This window comes from Capra hircus, chromosome 16 (genome assembly GCF_001704415.2).
Source record: "Capra hircus breed San Clemente chromosome 16, ASM170441v1, whole genome shotgun sequence".
NCBI classification, from domain to species: domain Eukaryota; kingdom Metazoa; phylum Chordata; class Mammalia; order Artiodactyla; family Bovidae; genus Capra; species Capra hircus.
The window spans coordinates 20,298,367-20,318,967 of NC_030823.1; the positions used below are offsets into that span (position 1 = coordinate 20,298,367).

Here is a 20,601-nt window from a genome sequence, read left to right on the forward strand (position 1 = left end):
TTTGCATATCTATGTCAGTGTGCTCACTAGTGCTGCCTTTTGAAGTTTGTCAGAAGTAATTCTGAAGACATGAATGCTATGGTTGGGCATTTACACTTTTAAGTTACAAAGTCTTAACAGACTGTCCTCACTCATGATAAGAGGGTTTTACCGTAAGAATTGGAGAAAGATCGAGCAGCATTGAATGAGAAAGAGCTGATGGAAAAGGAAAAAGGTTTTTATTTCCCCCTTTTCCTTGTTGGTTTCAGAATAACTTTTAATAGAAGCATTTGTTTTTGCTTTGGGATTAATTTTTTCGTGAGTTATGAAAATATATGAAGGCTTCTTTTCAGTGGCATCATTGTATTTTCTTGGTTACCATTTGCTTTTTTGCCGTTGACCTTCAACTTTTCCTACTTCAGTGATCACAGGCGTGGTGGCAATCTGCGACAAGGTCAAAACCTGCTTGAGATGTTAACCAAAGTGGCTTGGCTTTAAAAATTTATTTCTAGAGCTACCTACCCCACACCAGTGATTACCCTGGCACATTTTCTTTCTTTAAAAAATGTTTGTGTTCATACATTTATAGGAAAACATTAAGTACCTATTTGTACCTGGTGCTATCCTTGTATCTTTTAAAGGTTTACAATTCAGGTGGACACGTGACCTCATGCAGAAGGCAATGGCAACCCACTCCAGTACTCTTGCCTGGAAAATCCCATGGGTGGAGGAGCCGGTAGGCTGCAGTCCATGGGGTCACTAAGAGTCGGACATGACTGAGCAACTTCACTTTCACTTTTCACTTTCATGCATTGGAGAAGGAAATGGCAACCCACTCCAGTGTTCTTGCCTGGAGAATCCCAGGGACAGTAGAGCCTGGTGAGCTGCCGTCTATGGGGTTGCACAGAGTTGGACACGACTGAAGCGACTTAGCAGCAGCAGCAGCATGACCTCAAGGAAATAAGTAAATATGATTAGTATGACAACATAGAGATTCTAAACTGGTCCGTTTAGACTGTTTGTCATTGGCAGTTACACTGAGTATAATAGCTGTAATTAAGTGGCTGTCCGTATTTGTGGGGAGAATTTCAAAGTAGCCAATATTCATTTAGGACATAAGAGCAGTTTAGTCTGTGTCTAGTGGAAGTAGGTGGACTTTCAGGGCAACTGAAGAGGAGGAGGGAAGGCCAAAGTGGAAATAGATTTGGTGTGCCAGTGAGTCAGGCATTAATGAACTGGATAAAGGAGGATATTGATTAAGTAGAGAATAAGATTTCCCTTTCCCATTTCACCTTGTCCTAGCACCCTTGATGCCACACATTTCCCTAATAGCCTCTCCTCCTCTCCTCATACAAGCTTGACAAAAGAGCATTTATGGAAGCTGCTCATTGCCCCTCTCTGGGTGTATTCAGAACACAGGCTTTTAATCTCATCTCCCTAATGTGCAATCTTTAGAGTCCATTCACCCACAGACTGGATTCACTGGCAGGTATCTTCCCAGATACCAGTCTCGATTATATCTTGAACTCCTTTACCTGGTTACACCGGTTATTTATGGTTGTGACGTTATAAAGTTCAAAAGTGAAAAGGAGCCAGCAGTGTTACATTAAGTGAAGCTGGGTAGAGTTATAATAATGTAACAGAGGGTGGATCTGTTAGTCAGCATACTTCAGGAGTGCTGGTGGTGGTGTGTGTGGTTTGATTGTTTGTTTTTGACTCCTTAGGCAGACTTATGATTTTGGAAACTTACTACTTTTTTTTTTTAAGAACCCTGTTTCAAGAATTTCCATACTCCTGCAAGCTATTAGAAACTTTGAGACATTGTGACAAATATTTTTAAACTGTGTCATGCTGCTGCTGCTTGCTAAGTCGCTTCAGTCGTGTCCGACTCTGTGTGACCCCATAGACGGCAGCCCACCAGGCTCCACCGTCCCTGGGATTCTCCAGGCAAGAACACTGAAGTGGGTTGCCATTTCCTTCTCCAATTCATGAAAGTGAAAAGTGAAAGGGAAGTTGCTCAGTCGTGTCCGACTCTTAGCGACCCCATGGACTGCAGCCTACCAGGCTCCTCCGTCCATGGGATTTTCCAGGCAAGAGTACTAGAGTGGGGTGATCCTCATTTTAGCTCAGACAGTAGACTGTCTGCCTACAATGTGGGAGACCTGGGTTCAGTCCCTGGGTCAGGAAGATCCCCTGGAGAAGGAGAGGGCAACCCACTCCAGTACTCTTGCTTGGAAAATCCCATGGACCGAGGAGCCTGGTAGGCTACAGTTCATGGGGTTGCAAAGAGTGGGACACGACTGAGCAACTTCACCTTCACCTTCATTGACTGGATACATGCAGTGGGTTTAATGGTTGTTGTTGTTCACTTGCTTAGTCTTGTCTGACTCTTTGCATCCCCATGGACTGCAGCACACCAGGCTTCCCCGTCCTTCACTATCTCCCGGAGTTTGTTCAAACTCATGTCCATTGAGTTGGTGATGCTATCCAGCCATCTCATCCTCTGTCACCTCCTTCTCCTTCTGCCTTCAGTCTTTCCCAGCATCAAGGTCTTTCCCAATGAGTTGGCTCTTCACATCAGATGGCCAAAGTATTGGAGTTTCAGCTTGAGCCTCAGTCCTTCTCATGAATATTCAGGGTTGATTTCCTTTAGGATTGACTGGTTTGATCACCTTGCTGTCCAAGGGACTCTGAAAGCATCAGTTCTTCAGTGCTCAGCCTTCTTTTATGGTTTAACTCTCACAACCATGCATGACTACTGGAAAAACCATAGCTTTTAACTAGATGGACCTTTGTTGGCAAAGTGATGTTTCTGCTTTTTAATACGCTGTCTAGGTTTGTCATTGCATTTCTTGCAAAGAGCAAGCATCTTTTAATTTCGTGGCTGCAGTCATTGTCCACAGTAATTTTGGAGCTCACGAAAATGAAATCTGACATTGTTTCCATATTTTCCCCATCTGTTTGCTGTGAAATGGTAAGACCAGATGCCACAATCTTATTTTTTAAAGTATATATTTTAGTTTTTTAAATTTTTATTGAAGTATAGTTGGATTCTTTTCCCCTGTAGGTCATTACAGAGTATCAAGTAGACGTCTCTGTGCTATACAGCAGGTCCTTATCAGTTATCCGTTTTATATATAGGAGTGTGTATATGTCAGTGCTAATCTCCCAATGTATCCCTCCTTCCCCTTTCCCCTCAGGTAATCATACGTTTGTTTTCTACATCTGTGACTCTATTTCTGTTTTGTGTATAAGTTCATTTGTGATTTTTTTTACATTACACATGTAAGTGATATATAACTGTCTTTCTCTGTCCCACTTAACTTTAACTTCACTCCGTATGATTTCCTTCTGTGTATCCCTAAACTGCAGACACTAGGAAGCTAAGAACCATGATTCTCAGATTTCTTTGAATTAAGGAGTCAGACTGATTTTCTTCACATTAAAGCACACTTGCAAGAATTGCAGAAAAGATAGCAAGGAGGGGCGAGGTGGGGGCCATGTTCCTGCTGCTTGGGACATTGCTGATGGCAGATGCGGTGAAGACAGGTAAGAAAGTTGATCTCCCACAGCCCCAGCTTCATGGCCACGGCAGATGTGCCTCTGCAGGGGCCAGATTTGTCCTTCCAGCGTCCAGTCACCCTGCAGCCATCTAAAAGGCCAGTTAGAGTAATAGCAGCTATAGACAGATGCACAAGTCTGTTATTTTGTTCGTTTATTTAATTTTGTTCAATTATGAGCCCTTTCAAGGATACATAAGAGTTGAAAGTGTTATAGAGTGAATATCCATATAGACACCATCCAGATCCTCCCACTGCTAACATGTTAGTTTTGGTTTATCACATGTCCACTATACATAGATGCATTACTCCTTATTTTTCTGATGCACTGACAGTGCATGTTTTAATATAGCAGTTCCACTGGTGGCCTCCGAGTCCCCTCCAGGCCCAGGTAGTGGCTCCCCTAGAGGACCAGTGCCCCAACTTGCCCTTAATCGAACACTCCAGAGTCCCCTCCTCCAGCCCTCCAGCAATTATAGAGGGCCCTCACTCCATGTACAGTCTGTTCTGCTAGGAGGCATCTTTCTTTTTTTTCTTTTTATTCCTATTTTTTAAAATTAATTAATTTTTTTATTGAAGGATAATTGCTTTACAGAATTTTGTTGTTTTCTGTCAAACCTCAACATGAATCAGCCATAAGTATACATATATCCCCTCCCTTTGAACCTCCCTCCTGTCTCCCTCCTCATCCCACCCCTCTAGGTTGATACAGAGTGCCTTTTCGAGTTTCCTGAGCCATACAGCAAATTCCTGTTGGCTATCTATTTTACACATGGTAATGTAAGTTTCCATGTTACTCCTTCTCCCCATGTCCGTAACTCTATCCTCTATATCTGTTTCGCCATTGGTGCCCTGTAAATAAATCCTTTGGTAATATTTTTCTAGATTTCATGTATGTGCGTTAGAATACGATGTTTATCTTTCTCTTTCTGACTTGCTTCACTCTATATAATAGGTTCTAGGTTCATCCACCTCATCAGAACGGATGCAAATGTGTTCCTTTTTATGGCTGAGTAATATTCCATTGTGTGTATGTACCACAACTTCTTTATCCATTCATCTGTCAGTGGGCATGTAGGTTGCTTCCATGTTCTAGCTATTCTAAATAGTGCTGCGTTGAATGATGTGATACATGTGTCTTTTTCAACCATGGTTTCCTCAGGGTGTATGCCTAGGAGTGGGATTGCTGGGTTATTTGGTGGTTTTAGTCCTAGTTTATTAAGGAATCTCCATACTGTCTTCCATAGTGGCTGTATCAACTTACATTCCCATCAACAGTGCAAGAGCATTCCCTTTTCTCCACACCCTCTTCAGCGTTTATTGTTTGTAGGCTTTTTGATGATGGCCATTCTGACTGGGGTGAGGTGATATCTCCATTGTAGTTTTGATTTGCATATCTCTAATAATGAGCAGTATTGAGCATCTTTTCAAGTGTTTGTTAGCTATCTGTATGTCTTCTTTGGAGAAATGTCTGTTTAGGTCTTTTTCCCACTTTTTGATTGGGTGTTTGTTTTTCTGCTATTGAGTTGTATGAGCTGCTTGTATATTTTAGAAATTAATCCTTTGTCAGTTGCTTCTTTTGCTATTATTTTCTCCAGTTCTGAGGGTTGTCTTTTCACCTTGCTTATAGTTTCCTTTGCTGTGCAAAAGCTTTTAAGTTTAATCAGGTCCCGTTTGTTTACTTGTGTTTTTATTTCCATTACTCTAGGAGGTGGGTCATAGAGGATCTTGCTTTGATTTATGTCATTGAGTGTTCTGCCTATGTTTTCCTCAAAGAGTTTTATAGTTTCTGGTCTTATATTTAGGTCTTTAATCCATTTTGAATATATCTTTGTGTATGGTGTTAGGAAGTGTTCTAATTTCATTCTTTTACCTGTAGTTGTCCAGTCTTCCCAGCACCGTTTATTGAAGAGGCTGTCTTTGCCCCATTGTATATTCTTGCCTCCTTTGTCAAAAATAAGGCACCCATAGGTGCATGGGTTTATTTCTGGGCTTTCTTTCTTGTTCCTTTGGTCTATATTTCTGTTTTTGTGCCAGTACCATACTGTCTTGTTGACTGTAGCTTTGTAGTATAATCTGAAGGCAGGCAGGTTGATTCCTCCAGCCCCATTCTTCTTTCTCAAGACTCCTTTGGCTATTCAGGGTCTTTTGTGTTTCCATATGAATTGTGAAATTTTTTGTTCTAGTTATGTGGAAAATGTCATTGGTAATTTGGTAGGGATCACGTTGAATCTATAGATTGCGTTTGGTAGTATAGTCATTTTCACAATATTGATTCTTCCTACCCAGGAACATGGGTATGTCTGTTTATGTCATCTTTGATTTCTTTCATCAGTGTCTTATAATTTTCAGTGTACAGTTCTTTTGTCTCCTTTGCTAAGTTGCATCAGTCGTGTCCAACTCTATGCGACCCCATGGACTGGACTATGCAGCCCACCAGGCTCCCCCGTCCCTGGGATTCTCCAGGCAAGAACACTGGAGTGGGTTGCCATTTCCTTCTCCAGTACATGAAAGTGAAAAGTGAAAGTGAAGTCGCTCAGTCGTGTCCAACTCTTAGCGACCCCATGGACTGAAGCGCACCAGGCTCCTCTATCCATGAAATTTTCCAGGCAAGAGTACTGGAGTGGGGTGCCATTGCCTTCTCCATTTGTCTCCTTAGATAAGTTTCTTCCTAGATAATTAATTCTTTTTGTTGCAGTGGTGAATGAGATTGATTCCTTACTTTCTCTTTCTGATTTTTCATTGTTAGTATATACAAATGCAAGTGATTTCTGTGAATTTTGTATCCTGCAACTTTGCTAAATTCACTGATTAGCTCTAGTAATTTTCTGATACTCTCTTTAGGGTTTTCTATGTACAGTATCATGTCATCTGCACAGTGAGAGCTTTACTTTTCTGATCTAGATTCCTTTTATTTCTTTTTCTTCTCTGATTGCTGTAGCTAGGACTTCCAGAACTATGTTGAATAATAGTGATGCAAGTGGACACCTTTTCTTGTTCCTGATCTTAGGGGGATGCTTTCAGTTTTTCACCATTGACAATAATGTTTGCTGTAGACTTATCATATATGCCCTTTACTCTGTTGAGGTAGGTTACTTCTATGCCCACTTTTGAAGAGTTTTAATCATAAATGGGTGCTGAATTTCATCAAAGGCTTTTTCTTCCTCTCCTTTAATTATCATATGATTTTTACCTTTAATTTGTTAATATGCTATATCACATTGATTGATTAGTGTATATCAAAGAATCCTTGCATCCCTGGAATAAACCCAGTTTGATCATGGTGTATGAGCTTTTTGATGTGTTGCTGAATTCTGTTTGCTAAAATTTTGTTGAGGAGTTTTACATCTGTGTTCATCAGTGATATTGGCTTGTAGGCTTTTTGTGTTGTCTTTGTCTGGTTTTGGGATCAGGGTAACTGTGGCCACGTAGAATGAGTTTGGCTATGTTCCTTTGTCTGCAACTTTTTGAAAGAGTTTCAGGAGGATAGGCATTGAGTCATTTCTACATGTTTGATAGAATTCTCCTGTGAAGCCATCTAATCCTGGGCTTTTGTTTTTTTGGTAGGTTTTTGATCACAACTTTAATTTCAGTGCTTGTAATTGGGTTGTTCATAATTTCTATTTTTTCCTGGTCCATTCTTGGAAAATTGAACTTTTCTAAGAATCTGTCCATTTCTTCCAGGTTATTCATTTTATTGCCATATAGTTGTACATAATGGTCTCTTAAAATCCTTTGAATTCCTGCAGTGTTTGTTGTAACCTCTCCTTTTTCATTTCTGATTTTGTTGATTTGGTTCTTCTTTTTTTCTTGATGAGTCTGGCTAAAGATTTGTCAGTTTTATCTTCTCAAAGAACCAGCTTTTAGTTTTATTAATCTTTACTATTGTTTCTTTCATTTTTTTCATTTATTTCTGCTCGAATCTTTATGATTTCTTTCCTTCTAATTTTTTTTTGTTGTTCTTCTTTTTTCCAGTTTTATGTGTAAAGTTACATTGTCTGTTTGATGTTTTTCTTGTTTCTTGAGGTAGGATTGTATTGCTATAAACTTCCCTCTCAGAGCTGCTTTTGTTGCATCCCATAGGTTTTGAGTTGTCGTGTTTTCATTGTCATTTGATTCTAGAAATATTTTGATTTCCTTTTTTATTTCATCAATAACCTGTTGGTTATTTAGAAACGTACTGTTTAATATCCATGTGTTTATATTTCTTACAGTTTTTTTCTTGTAATTGATACCAGTCTCATAGCGTTGTGGTCGGAGAAGATACTTGATACAATTTCAGTTTTCTTAAAATTACTGAGGTTTGATTTGTGACCCAAGATGTGGTCTGTACTAGAGAATGTTCCATGTGCACTTGAGAAGAACATGTATTCTGCATTTGGATGGAATGTTATGAAGGTATCAATGAGATCCATCTCATCTAATGCATCATTTAAGACTTGTGTTTCCTTATTAATTTTCTGTTTTGATGATCTGTTCATTGGTGTAAGCGGGGTGTTAAAGTCTCCTACTATGATTGTGTTACTGTCAATTTCTCCTTTTATGTCTGTCAGTGTTTGTCTTATGTACTGAGGTGCTCCTATGTTGGGTGTGTAGATATTTACAATTGTTATGTCTTTCTCTTGGATTGATCTGTTGATCATTAGTAGTGTCCATCTTCATCTCTTGTAATCTTCTTTACGTTAAGGTCTGTTTTATCTGATATGAGGATTGCTACTTGGGCTTCCCTGGTGGCTCAGACGGTAAAGCATCTGCCTGCAGTGCAGGAGACCTGGGTTCAATCCCTGGGTTGGAAAGATCCCCTAGAGAAGGAAATGACAACCCACTCCAGTACTTTTGCCTGGAAAATTCCATGGACTGAGGAGGCTGGTAGGCTACAGTCCATGGGATCACAAAGAGTTGGACACGACTGAACGACTTCACTTTCACTCCAGCTTTCTTTTGGTTCCCATTTGCATGGAATATATTTTTCCATCCTCTCACTTTCAGCCTATATGTGTCTTTAGGTCTGAAGTGGGTTTCTTGTAGACAGTATATATATGGGTCTTGTTTTTGTATCCATTCAGCCAGTTTGTCTTTTGGTTGGAACATTTAATCCATTTAAAGTAATTACTGATATATATGTTCCTATTGCCATTTTCTTAATTGTTTGCAGTTGATTTTGCAGATCTTTTTCCTTTTCTTGTATTTCTTGACTATGTAAGTCCCTTTAGCATTTGTTGTAAAGCTGGTTTGGTGGTACTGAATTCTCTTAACTTTTGCCTTTCTGAAAAGTTTTTTTATTTTTGATCAGTTTTGACTGAGATCCTTGCCAGGTACCTTAATCTTGGTTGTAAATATTTCCCTTTCAGTACTTTAAATATATCCTGCCATTCCCTTCTGGCCTGCAGAGTTTCTGCTGAAAGATCAGCTGTTAAGCATATGGGTTTCCCTTATATGTTACTTGTTGCTTCTTTCTTGCTTCTTCCAATATTCTTTGTGTTTAGTCTTTGTTAGTTTGGTTAGTATGTGTCTTGGCGTGTTTTTCCTTGGATTTATCCTATATGGCACTCTTTGTGCCTCTTGAACTTGATTGACTATATCCTTTACCATATTGGGGAAATTTTCAACTATAATCTTTTCAAAAATTTTCTCATACCCTTTCTTTTTCTCTTCTTCTGGGACCCCTATAATTTGAATGTTGGTGCTTTTGACATTGTCCCAGAGGTCTCTGAGACTGTTTTCAGCCCTTTTCATCCTTTTTGTTTTATTCTGCTCTTCAGAAGTTATTTTTACCATTTTATCTTCCATCTCACTGATTTGTTCTTCTGCTTCAGATACTCTGCTACTGATTCCTTCTAGAGTATTTTTAATTCCAGTAATTGTGTGGTTTGTCTGTTTATTCTTTAATTCTTCTAGGTCTTTGTTAATTGATTCTTGCATTTTCTTCATTTTGTTTTCAAGGTTTTTGATCATCTTTACCATCAATATGCTGAATTCTTTTTCAGGTAGTTTGCCTATTTCCTCTTCATATATTTGGACTTCTGTGTTTCTAGTTTGTTCCTTCATTTGTGTAGTATTTCTCTGCCTTTTCATTTTTTTTTTTTTTTAGCTTACTATGTTTGAGGTCTTTTCACAGGCTTCAGGGTTGAATTCTTTGTTCCTTTTGGTTTCTGCCCTCCTGAGGTTGGACCAGTGGTTTGTGTAAGGTTCGTACAGGGTGAGATTTCCGCTGACTTTTTTGTTTGTTTCTTTTTCCTCTGAGGGCAGGGCTGAGTGAGGTGGTAACCCTGTCTGCTGATGATTGGGTTTGTGTTTTCGCTTTGTTTGTTGTTTAGATGAGGCATCCTGCACAAGGTGCTACTGGTGGTTGGGTGATGCTGGGTCTTGTATTCAGATGGTTTCCTTTGTGTGAGTTCTCACTATTTGATACTCCCTACGTTTAGTTCTCTGGTGGTCTAGGGTGTTAGAGTCAGTGCTCCCACGCCAAAGGCTCAGGGCTTGATCTCTGGTCAGGAACGAAGATTCCACAAGTGGTTTGTTATGGCATTGAGTGAGATTAAAACAAATACCCAGAAATGAGAAACCATGATGAACCCCAGACAAATGGCAGTTACAGAATCAGGCAAATAATAATTAAAATAATGGAATATACACACATACACACATATGTGTGTATATATATACACACACACCCATAATCAAAGTCAAAACAGTCCAACAAAAATAAAGTACAGATTGGCCTGGCAAACAATGTAAATAAAAAATTATATTTAGCAGTTAAGAACAAAACTAATTAAAGCACAAACTGGAAAACCTAAAGCAAGGTGCCAAGTAGGGAATAAAGCAGTGAAAACAAAACTAACAGATATGCTGAGAGGAACGGAAACAAAGCATAGATATTCAAAGTTAAATGGAGGTAGATGAAGAAGTCTTGTATCCATTAAAGATTAACTGCCGGGGAAAAGAACAGTAGGAAAGGCAAAGAAAGGAATAAATGCAGAAAGAGCATAATAGGTTTAAGAGAAAGAAAAAAAAGAATGAAAAATAAAGTGTAAAAGATTGATCTGATGAACAAAGGAAACCAAAGATTATATGTACTAGCTAAGAACAAAACTAATGCACAAGCTGGAAGACGAAACTAAAGCAGGGTGCCCGCTGGGAAATAAAGCAATGCAAACAAAACTAACAGGTGTGTGGGGAGGAAAGGAAAGAGAGAAAAGAAAGAGTAGATATGCACAGTTAAATAGAGGCAGAGAAAAGAGACTTATACACATTGAAGATTAATTGCAAGGGGAAAAGAGCAGTAGGAAAAGCAAACAAAGAAACAGATGTGGAAGAAGTAATAATAGGTTTAAGTTAAAATTAAGAAAAAGAAAAAAACGAAGGAAGAAGAAAGAAAAAAGAAAGAAGAAAAACTCGACAGAACTGAGGCAGAGGTATATAACAATAAAAAATGTGACTGAGAAAAAAACAGCTCAAAATCTTAATTAGATTTCATAGTGCCAATAAAATCAGTAACTACAACAGAGCGGGGTGGGGAAAGGGAGGGGAAAAAAAGATAAAATCCAAAAGAATATACAGAATAAGTCAAAACATAAGAAAAATGTTCATCTTGAGTCACTAAAGTCAGAGTCCTTTCCCTCGCTGGGAGTCGCAGTCCACCTCACCTCCCTGGGATGCCCGCCAATGCTGTGCTGATCTCTGGACCTGTTGTGGGGGCAGCTCAGATCCTCATATGGTCCTACTGTGTGTTCTTTCCTCCAGAGTCCACAGGTATCAGAACTAGTGCATTTTCTTTTGTGGGAGCTATCAATGTCATTTTGAATATTTGTTAGACACAAAGTGAAAGTGAAGTTGCTCAGTCGTGTCCGACTCTTAGTGACCCCATGGACTGTAGCCTACCAGGCTCCTCTGTCCATGGGATTTTCCAGGCAATAGTACTGGAGTGGATTGCCATTTCCTTCTCCAGGGGATCTTCCCAACCCAGGGACTGAACCCGGGTCTCCCGCATTGTAGACAGATGCTTTACCGTCTGAGCCACCAGGGAAGAGTCTGCCTAATTGATATATCATGTGGGTTTAACCTGTAGCTTGTACAGCTGGTGGGAAGGTCTTGGGTCTTCTTCCTTAGTCACAGTGCCCCTGGGTTTCAGTTGTGGTTTTATTTCCACCTCTGCATTGGGTCATCACTGGGGTTTGCTCCTGAGACTGCCCTGGAGGACTTGAGTTTGCCCCTGTGAGGGCCAGGTGTGGAGGTGGTGCAGCTGCTTGGGTCGCAGGGGTTCTGGCAGCAGCAGGTACTCAGGGGAGTTGGGGGCTGGGGCAGCAGGAAGTATAGTGCTCTAGAAGGGCATGGCAGCCAGTATTGGCCAATACGCTCCAGTATTCTTGCCTGGAGAACCCCCCTGACAGAGAAGCCTGGCAGCCCACGGTCTGCAGGGTCGCAGAGTTGTTTACAACCAAAGCGACACTGCTCGCATAGACAAAGACTTTTTTCACCTGTAGCAGCTCTCTCCCAGTGAGAGCTGAGTGTGAAGGTGGCGTGGTTTCTTGGCTTGCGAGGACCCTGGTGGCGCCAAGTGTCCAGGCACATGGACTGCTTCCGGTGCAGGAGTTATGGCCCTGTCAGAGTCTTTTTTCAAGCTTCTTGTGGCTAGTGATCAGAAGGCCTCTTTGGCCAGTCTTTCTCCATAGCTCCACCCCTTCAGGCACTTAGTGGTTCTTCTCTGTTGTTCAGTGCTTCAGGCACATAGAGGAGCCCTCCTGGCTGGGGTCCTACTCTGTAGATCTACATGTCAGTCACTTAAAGGAGCACTCTGGGTGTGGTCCTGCTCTGTAGTTCAGTGCCTCAGGCATTTGATGGGCTGGCCTCTATTGTTCAGCTGCTGATGCGGTCATTGTCACCTGTGGGGAGAGCGGCTATGGTGATGGCTCCACCCCCTTGTGTGACTCAGCAGTATTGCTTGCTCCCATGGCTGCCTGTCTGGCTTTCCTCCACAGGCCTTTCCCACCACAGTCTCCTCCCTCACATCCCCGAGATCTGTCTCTCTGCAGTCAACAGCAGCCCTCGCCTGGGGTTGCTCCACAATCCCTAAACTCCAGCTCCCAGCTGCTGCATCTTCAGCAGACTTGCGTCCCTGTCCGGGGAATGTATGGCTGCGGCAAGGACTGTCTGATTCTCGTTCCATTTAGGCTGCCCCAGATCAGCTATTTCACTCTCAGCCTTAAATGTTCCTCCTCTGACTCAAACAATTGCCCAGATGTGGGGATCAGACCCCTGCTTCAGTTCCTCCTCCCCACCGAGGGCAGGTTGAGTCCTCCTAACACTCCTGTTTTTCCCCCTAGTCCCTTCATCCTACCGAGTTTTGGGTGGTTTTATGTATTCTTTTCCGCTGGTCAGGTACTCCTGTCCACTGTCAGCTGGTGTTCTGCCTGCACTTCTGTGTCTGAAGGTGTATTTCTGATGTTCTGTGGGGAGAGATGTACTCCATGACCACCTACTCCTCCTCCACCATCTTGTTCTTCTCCGATCTTCGTTTTTTGAATGTTGAGTTTTAAGCCATCTTTTTCACTCTCTTCTTTCACTTTCATCAAGAGGCTATTTAGTTCCTCTTTATTTTCTGTCATTAAAGTGGTATCATCTGCATATCTGAGATTGTTGATATTTCTCCCAGCAATCTTGATTCCAGCTTGTGATTCATTCAGCCCAGCATTCTGCATGATGTACTCTGCATATAAGTTAAATAAACAGGGTGACCATATACAGCCTTGCCATACTCCTTTCCCAGTTTTGAACCAGTCCGTTGTTCCATGTTTGGTTCTAACTGTTGCTTCTTGACTTGCATACAGGCTTCTCAGGAGGCCTGTAATGTGACAGCCAGGGCAGAGGCTGGCGTGATAGCTGTGAGCCAAAGAGTGCCTGCAGTCCCCAGGAAGGGAGGCCTGGCCCGATTCTGAACTGTGCGAGGATATATTGCTGTTGTTTGAAGCCACCCAGTTGGTGGTAATCCTATAGCAGCCATGGGAAACTAATGCCATATAGATGTGTGTGTTAGAAATAATTTTCCCTCAGAACTTTGAAGTTACTGTTCCGTTTTCTTGGGTTTTTTTTTTGCTGGTTAGCGGTCTGGCGCTGCTCTGATTTCTGGTTCTGTGCTCCTTGAAACCTTTTGGGTCATCTCTCTGTCTCTGCTGGTCCACAGCTTGGCAGCGAAGTGCCCTGTGCAGCTTGCTCACTCCTTGTGCTGGACCGTGGCGACTTTGTCTACCCAGTGAGAAATTCCTGTTCCTCCCTTCTCTACACATTGTTTGCTTTGTTTGAATTAATATCTTTGATTATTTTTGTCCCTTTTTTTCTGTGTTCCCTTTCTGGAGCTTCTGCTAATTGGTTGTTAGATCTTCTGGATTGATCCTCTTATTCTCATGTTTTCCCCTTCAATTTTCTCTCTGACACTTTCTGGGGAAGTTCTTTGATTTCTAGCCCTTAGGTTGAATTTTAAAAATATATGACTTGATATTTTTTATTTTTGAGGAACTCTTTTTTTGTTGTTGTTTTGTTTTTGTTCTTCAGACCCGTTTATTTCACAAATGCACTGTCTATTCTCTGTGGGGAATTAATTATAGGGATCTTAAATTTTTCTTTTTCTCTGCCTTGTTTTAATCTCTTCTGAGTTCATTCATGCTGTTTGTCTTGGCCTCACTCAGCAGTTGGAGGCCTTCCTTAGTACACGGTGAGCCTCACTGTCCATTCGTATTTAAGAGCAAAGAGGAAGGATTGCACATTCCAGCATGAGCCCAGAGTTTACTGGTTGGTGAGCTCAGCTGTGGAAGAGTCAGGAGGGTTGGTTCTTTCATTGGGGAATGTCCAAATGTCAGTTTTCTATAGGACTTTCTTCTGGGAACTTATCTTTTCTAGAGAAGACTCTTAGCAATCTGCTGCCTATGTATGGGTTAAGAACTTGCTGCCAGTATTCTTGGAACAGAATATAGGAATAGTCTTTGGGGCTCCAGCATTCAGTATGAAGACTATTCAGTATAAGCTGTTTGTGTTAACCAGTGTTCTGGAGTGCACGACCTCTCTGATATAATTATCTTCAGGGAGTGAACTCCTGTCAATGTTAGAGTCAGACACTGCCTCCATAGGCTGGAGAGCGGACCTAGCGGTTTAATAGCTGCCTCTTACATGGACTGTCAGCCAGTCTGCTGGTTTTATCACGTGCTTGGCTCCCCACCTCCGCCCATTTCTTCCAGTTTCTGAGCGTGGATCCACTGGTTTTCACTTAAATGTTAATTTATTTTTCTGTTAATTGGTTGCTGCTACTCTATCTAGTTTTCATTCCCCCTCCAAATTAATTGGATTATTGTGTTTACTCTTATTTTCTCTTCTGTGTTGTTTTCTTGTATGTTTATAACTTGATACCTTTATTTTAATTTAAGTTTTCCATAAAAATTGGAGATAAAATGCATGGCTGATGTTTAATTGGAAGACTTCCTTTTTATTTTGACAGCAAAAAGGTTGATCTTATCATATTAATAGAATTGTTGGTAGTCTTAAGTTGATTATAAGGTATTTCACAAACAGTAAACCTTGAAATTTTGATAATGGACATTTTAAGTGAATTAATTAAAAAAAATACTTCCTAAAATTTTAGCCATATAAAGAAGGGATGTCCACAGAAAGAAGGTGTATACACCTCCGTTCTCTAGTTTTTTTTTCTTCTTTGGAAACAATCTTTGTAATTATTCTTTTGAAAATCTTTAGATATTTAGATTCATGCTGTGGCACATGTGTGTTTAGCATTATTTCTTAGAAAATAAAGAAGGAAAGAGTGTATGTGTTTTAAAAATTTTGACTAGTCTGATAATTTTTGTTATCTAGTCTGAAAAATAGAATTACTAATTCATTACACAGTATTCACTTCTCAGTAATGCCCCTTGTTTTCTCTATTCCCTATCATATCGTGATATAGCAAATCTTATTAAGTACAGCAGACTTATTTTATTTTATTTTTATTCTTTATTTTAATAATTTTTTGTGAGATAGGGCTATGAAAAAGAGCATCATTAGTGAAAATGAGAAAGCCTAAGAAAGGAGTGATTCTTACCTGAAAAAATAGAAATTTTGGATAAAGTGTCGAATATCAAGTTCAGTAGATGGAGGTTTGGTTCTTTGAATGAATCAGTCCACCAAATAGTTCATACAGAAACAAGAAGAGAACACATTTGGAAAATTGATTTAGTATGTGTTCCAGGCAGTACAGATATTTGCTTATGAAACTAGAGTCTTAAATGTTGGAAAATTTATGGTGTGAGAATATTCATAGAAAATGTCACTCGAGGAGTGTGCTTGGAAGACTAAGAACCTTAGCTGTGATTTCAATGTCATGGAGAGGACACAGAGATGGCACTGGCTCACCCCCGGGACCTACGTAGCTGTTGGTGAGGGAAGGTGCTTTGAGGAACTGGGAAAGTGTCTTCTATTGTGTAATGGTGAATTCAGATGACAACAGGGGAAGCAGCAGCAGTGAGTGATACTTCTGTTGAAGTGTTTACCTTCAAACAGAAGCATTTCATAAAGAAAGTCACAAAGAACAAGTGTTCAGTGTTGCTGAAACCAGCCTATATTGAGACAGTCTTTGAAAACACTTAAATGAAGAAAGCATCAGAGAATGAAGCCATAATCAGTAGATGTTTTCACTACTATTAATTCAAGGAAAAGGAGCTAATGCATCTCATTTTTACTTCATTGATTAGGGAAAAAAGAATTGCCAATCACTGTACTACTCGAAGGTGGAAAAGCCTAGCAATTTTTCAGTTTTTCACATTCTTTATAATTTTCTTTTTTTTTTCTCTTTTCTTCCTCCATAAAGGTTGGGATATAGGGTATTTACTGACAGTTAAAAGTGAAAGTTGCTCAGTCCTGTCTGATTCTTTGCAATGGGGAGCTGGAAAAGGGAATTCTGAGGAAGTTGGGACCAGATTTTTTTAGTCTTGTGCCTTTAGTTAAGGAATCTGGCCTTTATCCTTTAGGCCATTTGGGTGCCAGTTGTAATTTTTCATCGGGTAAGTGATGTGATCGAGTTTATTATTTTTAAGGAAAGGAAGGCTGAAGGATGTAACACCTGTATCAGAAGACCAACAAGTGGGAGGCCCTTGCAGTAATCAGAGAAGAGGGGAGAACTAAGGTTGTGTAAGATGGGGTGGGTCGGGGGGTGAATAGAAAAGAGGAAGCAGGCTTGAAAGGCAGTTTGGAGGTTGAGTGAGTCTGGGACTGACAGGATTTAGAAGGATGAAGGAGGGGGAGGGACTGTGAGGGTGACAGCTTGGGAGATTCAGAAACGGTGAGAGCTTTCACCAAATGGAGCCTATAAAAAGTGGAATGTGTCTGCGAGGTCAAGACTTGCGGAGGCAGTACCTGCTCCAGGTTGTAATCGGAAATGACGTGAATGACAGAAGCAGTGATCAGGCTGAAAACATCAGCTGTGGGGAGAGGCCCTGGGTTAGTGCAAGAAACATGACACAAAGAAGCAGGCAGCCTGGGTAGCTGAGTGTGTGTGTGTGTGTGTGTGCTGAGTGTGTGTGTGTATGTGCTGAGTGTGTGTGTGTGTGTGCTGAGTGTGTGTGTGTGCTGAGTGTGTGTGTGTGTGGTGTGTGTGTGGTGTGTGTGTGGTGTGTGTCTGGTGTGTGTGTGTGTGTGCTGAGTGTGAGTGTGTGTGTGTGGGTATGTGTGTGTGGGCCAGTTTTTCTGTCTCTGTAGGGAGTGTGTGTGTGTGTGTGTGGTGTATGTGTGTGTGGGCCAGTTTTTCTGTCTCTGTAGGGAGTGTGTGTTGGGGGGGGCAGTTTTTCTGTCTCTGTAGGGAGTGTGTGTGTCTGTGTGTGTGTGGGGGGGCCAGTTTTTCTGTCTCTGTAGGGAGTGTGTGTGTGTGTGTGTGTGTGTGTGTGTGTGTGTGGTGTGTGTGTGGTGTGTGTGTGGGCCAGTTTTTCTGTCTCTGTAGGGTCCCAGGCACCTGGAGAACAATTAGCCAGTTTACAGAGTCGGGGAATGTCAGTAGTATATTTTAGAAATGTTAACGTTTTTAGGTTCAAATAAATAATTGTCACCTATTTGGAGGGAATTCTTTAATCTAGAATCTGTAAATCCCTCTGTTGGACCAAATAAATGAAGCCCTGTACCAGCCACATACCAACACATGGCAGGGCACACTGGCTGCTTCCTTGATGTTGACCTTCAGCGAATTTTTTTTTTTTTAAACAAAGATTAAATTGTATTTAGGACACTCTGTTTAAGGAAGCAACAAAAACTTACATTTTGTGTAAGAAAGATTTGTTTTACTCCTTAAGAAAATAGTACCTTCTCACCCTCATTTCAGAACACGTACCAGTCTAGAGTGATCTGTTTTCCCAGTATGTTGAATAACCCAAGATTTTGGTAATTAGAGTTGCTCATGTTTTTCCATACCTTTAAAGTTGTGATTTTTCCTTTTGCTCTTTTCTTGAAAAGTTGACTGAAATTCAGTCAGATTTCTTGGCATTTAAGTGCCTGTTTCCTTAAAGGTGGCACTAAAGCAAGCATGATGCAATTTAAATCTGTAAGTCTCTTAAGGAGAATATATTGGCTGCTGTTAGGAGATCATTGACTAACTGTTACTAACACTCTGAGTTACAGACTTTCTGCAGGGTTTTCATCTATTTGAAATTACCAGTATGTCCATTTTGGCTTTTGTGATAATGAAACTTTAATGATAATCTTGTAGTAAGGGAAAGTGCCAGCTAGTTTCTGTTAGAAAGCAGCTTCCCTAGTGATTGCAGGGCAGCAAATTTCGATCAAAATCAAGGGGAGAAATTACTAGAAGAGATAAGGTATTTACTTTTTCCTGATTTTGTGTTAGGAGCACAAACACAGATATGTGTCAAACACAGAAGTAAGTTAGGGGACTCTGTTTCTCATAAATGGCAGCCATGTAATTTCTTCACAGCTAGATATTTAGTGGTGGGAATACTTTTGCAATACCTGGCTTCTTTGGTATCTTGGTAACTTAGTCCAAATTAACTCTTAACTGCTGTGTACTTTTAAAATTGTGCATTCATGCTGGTTCCTAAACCTTCTGAATTCCTGCTCTCAAAGGAGAACGCCTGGGAATGGAAGGACTCCACACGTCCCCCAGTGGTCCCCAGCAATTTTCAGGCCTCAGTTTGTAAAGGGAGTTGGGGGTGTGGAACGCCAGGCCAGGGCGGGGGTGGGGGATGGAGAGAAAGATGCTGTCCTTAAGTTGCCCCTACATTGCAGGGCGACAGTATTTTACTCTCACATAAAAGCTGCTCCAACAGGAATGTGTGGAATGCTAACTTTGTAAATAATTCAGCTTAATGTTTGTTTACTGAAAATGCCTAAATAGATTAGAGTTTAGACAAAAGAGAGACTCGGAGTTTGAAATGAAAATGCACGTGATTGTGCACACTGCTGTTGATGGGAACACTTTAAAGCCAGTTTCTCTTTGTACTCACTTCTTTTAAAATACGCTGTTTAATTTTGATGTCGGGCGGTTTCTGATGTGAACAGCAGTTGTAATCACAGTGAATTCAGAATTGGCAGTGTGGTAACATGCAGCATTGACATGGGGAAAATACAGGTATAAGTGAAGAATATAATTATGGAGTTGCTGTGGAAATCTTTAGTTACTGTTAAAAATTAATAATGGTGCCATACATATTCTGGCCCTCTTTGAAGAAATCTTCTATTTGAAGTTGCTGAAGTGGCTGCCTACATAGAATTTTCATCAGTGAGACTGAGGTCCTTTTTTAAATTTAAATGTCCTGCATAAAGTATGTCTTGTAGCATGTGTTTGCACTTATGGTGCATTTTTAAAAATCAAAAGAATATTTTATTGTTTCTCACTAAAAATCATCGTTTATGTGTTGTAGGCAGTTGAGTATGTGTATGGGGTGGATGGTGTATTATACATAGTGGCAGAGACGCCAGACTCCAGAGCCAGACAAACTGGGTTCCAAATACTTGGTCTACCACTTAGTGAAGAGAGGTTGCTTAGCCTCACCAAACCTCAGGTTTTTCCTCTGTTTGAGACAGTCATTCTAGGGGTTATAGTCACCTCATAGAGATAACTGAGAGGGTCAAGTGAATTAGTATTTGTAAAGTGCTTAGAATTAGAACAATGCTTGGCATCTGGTTAGCGCTATATAAATGTTTGCAACTGCTTGTCATTATTAGAATGAGTTTCTTATATTCAGTTCTTATTTTTTTTCCTAACAAATAGTCAAAGATGAATCTAAAGTTGGAAGCTAGTTTGAAGGGAAACTGTTGTTAACTTCCGCTGAATTACAAGGTAGTCCAAAAATTATCCAGTAATTGAATAAAAATTGTGTTTGGAAAATTCGCTCTCATTTTGCACTTCCCTGGAGGCTCAGTGGTAAAGAACCCACCTGCCAGTTCAGGGGACACGGCTTCATTCCCTGTGTCAGGAGGATCCCCTGGAGAAGGAAACGGCACCCCACTCCAGTACTGACTGGGAAACCCCATGGACAGAGGAGCCTGGTGGGCTGCAGTCCACGGGGTCAACTTAAACAACTAAGCTACAGCAACTCTCGTTTTAGGTGTATCTGATTTACTAATACATAATTCTTAACAAAATAATAAAGCTAGATTTGAGGACCTAGAAATATGTCCACTTTTTCTTACCCCTCACTTCAAGCTGTGGTTGAAATGTGTTACTTAAAAGATTTTCTTTACAGAGGAGACTTTGATTTCTGAGTGTGTGCTTTCCTACCATTTGAGCGTTCTCATCATTGTGAGCAAAGCACATGGCATTATTAGAATATCACAGATGTCCTGAGTTGGGAGTTCTGTGTACATGACGACTCAAGGCATTTCTAGGTAGGAATTGTGGTAGCGGGGCTGGGAGGGGGTCGTCTTATTGTTTGCGCCAGGTACTGTGGAAGGTGTTTTTCTGTAGTTATCACTTTAAGAAATACTAGAACTTCCATTTTAGAGTTGAGAAACCCAAAGTGAGATTAAATGACCTGCCCCAGATCCCACTGATAATAATGGAGATACTCTGGATCAAAAC

General features: G+C 40.7%; 1 protein-coding gene across 1 annotated transcript in view; it reads left to right on the forward strand.

The window, feature by feature from the left end:
- The window catches only part of RRP15 (ribosomal RNA processing 15 homolog), a 53,204-nt gene that overhangs the window by 18,906 nt on the left and 13,697 nt on the right, over nt 1-20,601 (forward strand). The gene's annotated exons all lie outside the window — the stretch shown is intronic.